Source organism: Anomalospiza imberbis, chromosome Z, assembly GCF_031753505.1.
Source record: "Anomalospiza imberbis isolate Cuckoo-Finch-1a 21T00152 chromosome Z, ASM3175350v1, whole genome shotgun sequence".
Lineage (NCBI taxonomy): Eukaryota > Metazoa > Chordata > Aves > Passeriformes > Viduidae > Anomalospiza > Anomalospiza imberbis.
In genome coordinates this window covers 72,607,266-72,613,280 of record NC_089721.1, presented here as the reverse complement: position 1 = coordinate 72,613,280, position 6,015 = coordinate 72,607,266, and positions in this window count along the sequence as shown.

Sequence of the window (6,015 nt, the reverse complement as noted above, 5' to 3'; positions counted from 1 at the left end):
GTGGCTCCCACCAAAGAGGCTAGGCAAGGTCAGATTTTTCTCATGGCTGATCTGCAGATGCCAAGGTATTTCCTCATTAATACCTCTTTTAAGACAACTTTACATTCATCCTCCACTGGATATCTAAGGCTCAGAAACACCTCTAAGATCATTGAACCCTTCCATTAAACCAGCCCTGCCCATGTTTGCACTAAACTGTGTCCACAGGCACCACATCCACACTTTTAACACCTCTAGGATGGGCACTCCAGCCCTCCCTGAGCACTTCCAAGGCTTGAGCTCCTTTCCATGGGGAAGTTCCTGCTGCTGCCCACCCTGAACCTGCCCTGGCCCAGCCTGAGGCCGTTCCCTCTCCTCCTGTCCCTGTTCCCTGGGATGATCCCAAATCCCCTCTGGCTGTCCCCTCCTGTCAGGAGCTGTGCAGAGCCACAAGGTCCCCCCTGAGCCTCCTTTTCTCCAGGCTGAGCCCCTTCCCAGCTCCCTCAGCCTCTCCTGGGGCTCCATTCCCTTCCCCAGCTCCGTTCCCCTCTCTGGCCACGCTCCAGCCCCTCCATTCCCTGTGTGAGGAGCCCAGAGCTGCCCCTGGCACAGCCCAGGGGCCATCGGCCTCTTGGCCACCTGGGCACCCTGGGCTCGTGTCCAGCTGCTGTCACAGCACCCCCAGGGCCTGTCCCAGCTTTCCAGCCCCTCTGTCCCAGCCTGGAGTGCTCCATGGGGTCGGTGTGACCCAGGGCAGGACCTGGCACTTGGTCTCACACCGCTGGTCACGCTGCATCCCTGAAACAGCGCTGTGCCACCCCCAGCACTAAATACAGCAACAACTGCACTGAGAGATGGGTGCTTCTGAGGGGGAAACAAAAAAAAAATCAAAATTTTGTAAGGCAATGCTTGCTATTAAAGATTTACCTGCTTTTCACAAAAGGTGTACCCAAGCAAGTATTATTAATTAATTATTCAATTATTATTTATATATATATATATATAAGTATTTATATATTTATTTATTTATAGATTTATTTATTTATTTATAAATTTATTTATTGATTTATTTATATTATTTATATATTTATTTATTATTTATATATTTAATTATTATTTATATTATTTAATCATTAATTAATTAATTAATTAATATTATTACTATTAATTTGTCTACTGCCTGGGGAGTGGCTGTGCAAGCACAGACCATCAACCAAAGAGTTTGCCAGGTGTCTCAGGGACATTTTGCAACCTGTGTTAACTGAGAACTATACTAATACATTTAAAACTAAGGTTACGTTGTTACGCTGTTAGCTACAATCAAAGTAAAAGTAAAGTAATACAAACTTTTTCTGATCTCTCCAGTGTGGGCAGATAACAGCACTTTTTGATGCAGATTTGTCCATGAAACTGGCAACTGTCAATGCAAGTGAAGGAAGGAACTTCCTTACAAAAGAAAGTTTGGCTCAGCAGAAGAAGAGAAATGACACTCTGGAGTAGGTGGGATATTCAGGACATGCACAAGATGGGTGGAATAAAATTATTGTTTTAAAAAAAAAGAATATTAAAAAAAAAAAAAAGAGTGACAATAAGGCCATAATGATCACAATGATTTGAGTTCTTCTGTTAAAAAATCTTACTCTGGGAAATTTAAGGAATTCACCCATTTATCTCATCAAAGAGAAATTTAGAAGGCAGTTTGCTTTTGGCCTATAATTAATGCCTTTAAGTTATTTTGTCTTTAAGTTATACTTTTACATAATAAATATAATATAATAATATAATATAATATAATAATAATATATAATATAATATCATATCATATCATATCATATCATATCAAATCAATCATATATATTATATTATATATTGCATATTATATATTTTAATTTATATTATATTATATATAATAATATATATAATATAGAAAAATATATAATAGATACAATATATAAATATATAATATAATATAAATTATATCTCATAATATATAATAGATATATTATATTATATTATATTATATTATATTATATTATATTATATATTGTTATTAATTATTATTATAGATTAATAATTACATTGCTGTACTATTAATATTAATTATTAATATATTATATATAATATATAATGTACTATATATTATGTATATTATGTTTTTTTTTAAATAAAGATCTTATATATCTTTAAGTTATATTTGTTACTTTCAAGTGCATAATAATATCCCACAGTTAAAAGGGAAGATAGAGATAAATTAAATGAGGAGAGCACTTAGCTATTCTTTTTGCAGAGATTTTGACTGGTTTTCAGCGCTGAAGTGCCTTGCCATGGCTTTCAGAAGATTCCCTGTCGTTTGGGATGATCGGCTTCGGGTGGGTTGTTTTCCAAGAGGTATTTGTTCAGTCTAACCACACCGTGTCTAAATCACTCGGGCTGCTCGTCATCCACAAGGGCTTTGTTTGCGTGCCTGGATGGCTGCACGAGAGAGGAGTAACGCTGCTGAAGAGATTTCTCATCTGAAAGCAGAAAATATGCAGGGTGGCATTGTGACCTTGAAAAACTCATAAAAATCATTATCATCTGCCACTGTCTGTGGCAGAGCACGAGATAAATGGATGAGATGCAGAAAGAGCTGGTGTTTCAAGGGCTTCAGCTGAGCACACCTAGGATTGCCAGGGGCTATTATCTGGACTACTTATCTTGTCACTTAATGTTCTTTTGATCGTGTCACCGTATTGAAGCTGCAAATGTCTGTGTTTTGCACAGGCATCAAGAGTCATTCAAGGACCATGAGCAGCCTGACACCAAAGATGTAGAGTTGTCAGATTCAGGCACTTGATAGAGACAGAAATGGCGGTGGGAGATTTAATTGATGGGAAGGTTTCCCAGAGATGATACGCTCTCAGCTGCAGTACCATGCATGACTGCAGGGGAATTTTCTCTCAGGCTTCCTAACACTTTCTCTGCATTAATGTGGATGTCTGACCTACACCCTATTTCTTTTCAGGTCCGAGGGTCTGACCCAACAATGTGCCAAATATTCAAATTCTTTCCAGAATGAGAATTAACATGAGGACACCATTGTTAGAACTGGCAGAAAGGTCTGTGATGCTTAAGATGATCAGTGTTTGTCAGGCCACTTCAGGATGAGCTCTGGCTGACAGCCTGAGAAGGATAAAGAATCAGCTCAGAAACATTACTTTTAGGTCTCTTTCCCTTCCTTCCTCCCTTCCTCCCTCCTCTCTCTTTCTCTTTCTCTTTCTCTTTCTCTTTCTCTTTCTCTTCTCTTTCTCTTTCTCTTTCTCTTTCTCTTTCTCTTTCTCTTTCTCTTTCTCTTTCTCTTTCTCTTTCTCTTTCTCTTTCTCTTTCTCTTTCTCTTTCTCTTTCTCTTTCTCTTTCTCTTTCTCTTTCTCTTTCTCTTTCTCTTTCTTTCTCTTTCTCTTCTCTTTCTTTCTCTTTCTCTCTTTTTCATATCAGGTGTAAACCAAGGCACTGTTTTGCCAACAAGTGCCTGCTTGTTTCAATTCTTCCTGTCCTGGCTGTTTGGGGTTTTTGAGGGGGGCATTCAGGGTGGAAGGACTCCAGGAAGTTCCTCCAGGGCTGTTCTCTGTGACCAGTTTAATGAGCAGATGAGATCATTCAGGTAACCTTGATGTGGAGGGCTGGAAAGGCACCTGATATCCATCCTGAGTGCTCACAACAGGGCTTTTAGTCCATTGCTGGAGTAATCCAAGCTGAAAGTGCTAGAAACACATTGAAGTGCAGCTCTGTCTTGACATCTAGTTCCCCTGGGAGCAGGATCTCGTACCCTGTCACTGGCCTGCCCTGTTGGGAGAATTGCAGAGGCAGTGCAATAAACCAAGATGAGATCTGGCCTGCAGGGCAGCAGTGCCAGGCAGAGAATGAGGTTGTTCTGTGCCACCCAGCTGGTGACTTTTCTCATCCCTCCAGAGGCAGCAGGGACTGCAGAAAGTGACCATATAACCACATTAGTCAGTGACTCTTTCTTCCCCAAACCTTTTCAATTAAGGGAACTGAAGAGACAATGCTCTTGTGCTCACAAGCAAAAAGAAAACCCTAGAAACACAGATTAAAGCCAGAGATTTGTTTCTCAAAGTTCACGGAGGTAATTTTCTCATGGTAGCTTTCTCTGTTTCCCATAACTGGGCAGAAGGATCAATGGTACATCATTAATGTTGTATCCCTTTGGAAATGATTGTTCATTACGGGCTGGCTGGCTGGTGGGCCTTTCCCTCAACGGTGCAGTCATGGTGGTTTTTCATGCTTTGATTTTACTAATTTGAAAGTGACCCCCAGAGTCTGGGTGGACTTTTCACTATTTCTGCATCATCAGAGAACATTTCTTTTCCCAGTCCGTGTGACAAGAGCTCTCATGCAAGCCAGGACAGCTTCAATATGGATATTCTGTTTTATTCTTCTGATTCTTAAGGGAGGGAATTCCCTCTGTCTATTTGCCTTGCTGAGGATGTGTTTTTAACAGGATCCTTAGCTTGGAGTGGGTTTCAATGCATCTCAGGTTGCATTCATTAAGAACGTCTGAAATGCAATTTGATGTAAGCAGCTGAAGCGTGCCTTTTCCTCCAGCCTCTTGCCTGTGTTTCCATGAACTTTTGTGACCACATTGTTTATTTTATACATTATCAATAATCGTAAACATATTTATGTTGCATAACACACAATGCAAATATTCATTAGGCTTTTGCATTAGCCTGTCTTAAGTTAATAATTACTTCAATTTAGCTGGTTGATGAGAGTAAACTTCATTTTGATAACCAGTAGATTACACAATGAGGAAAGAGGAGATTTATCCATGAGAAGGCTTTCACTCTGTGAAAAGCACCACCTTTCATAGCCTGAGTGGTGGGAAGAGTCAGTTGCTGCCACTATGGAATATTACAAGTGATTTCTCCACTTTCAGAGTTTGACATTCCTGGTTGTGTTTTGTTTGTTTGTTTGTTTGTTTGTTTGTTTGTGGTTTTGGTAAGTTTGGTGGGTTTTTTTGTTTGGTTGGTTTTTGGTTGTTTTGTTTTGCTTTGTTTTGTTTTGTTTTTAATTTACTTTTCTGTGACTCTGGAACCCCTTTAAATACTTAAGTAATAAATCCAAACTCCAAATCTTCACAAGAGAAAGAGAGGCGGCAGTTGAAAATACATCCTTTGGTCTCTAACATCCCCCTCTAATTCCTTTCATAATAATGAAATAATTTTGTCAATGAAATACCTTCTTATTGAAAATTTTGAATCTGAACATAGCAGAAAAAAAAGTGTTTTGGTTTTACCTTGGTAAACTTCTGCTCATCTTTAACTCTGGGATATTCCTGATAGAACATGCTGGCACATTTCTGGGTATTTAAAGGATATTTAGGTATCATTTACATACACGTGCCAAATTTTAAATGACATTATGCTGTCCAGGAGAACTCACTATGCTAAAGTGAATTTTATGGTCCAAAGTGAAATACACTGGTGACTTAATTAATAGGCGTTCGAATTGCATTTTGTTTGATATGAATCCCTTGCTAATGTTGCCTCAGTGGGAACAGGATTTTAATGAATATCCCACCCAGAACAACCTAATTACACTACATGTAAATGAGCAATGAGGAAATTGAGGTAATAATCACTTATGAGATTAAACACGGTTTGTTAGGCTCGTGATCTTTATTTCTGTGATTGGATTTTCATCTGTTTGTAGTGTTATTCTCACCATTGCTGATGAGCAGGACCCAGTTAGCCTTGTCTCTTCTTCCTTTCCCTTTCCCTTTCCCTTTCCCTTTCCCTTTCCCTTTCCCTTTCCCTTTCCCTTTCCCTTTCCCTTTCCCTTTCCCTTTCCCTTTCCCTTTCCCTTTCCCTTTCCCTTTCCCTTTCCCTTTCCCTTTCCCTTTCCCTTTCCTTTCCTTTCCTTTCCTTTCCTTTCCTTTCCTTTCCTTTCCTTTCCTTTCCTTTCCTTTCCTTCTTTTTCCTTTTCTTTTCCTTTTCCTTTTCTTTTTTTATTTCCTTTTCCTTTCTTTCCTCTTTT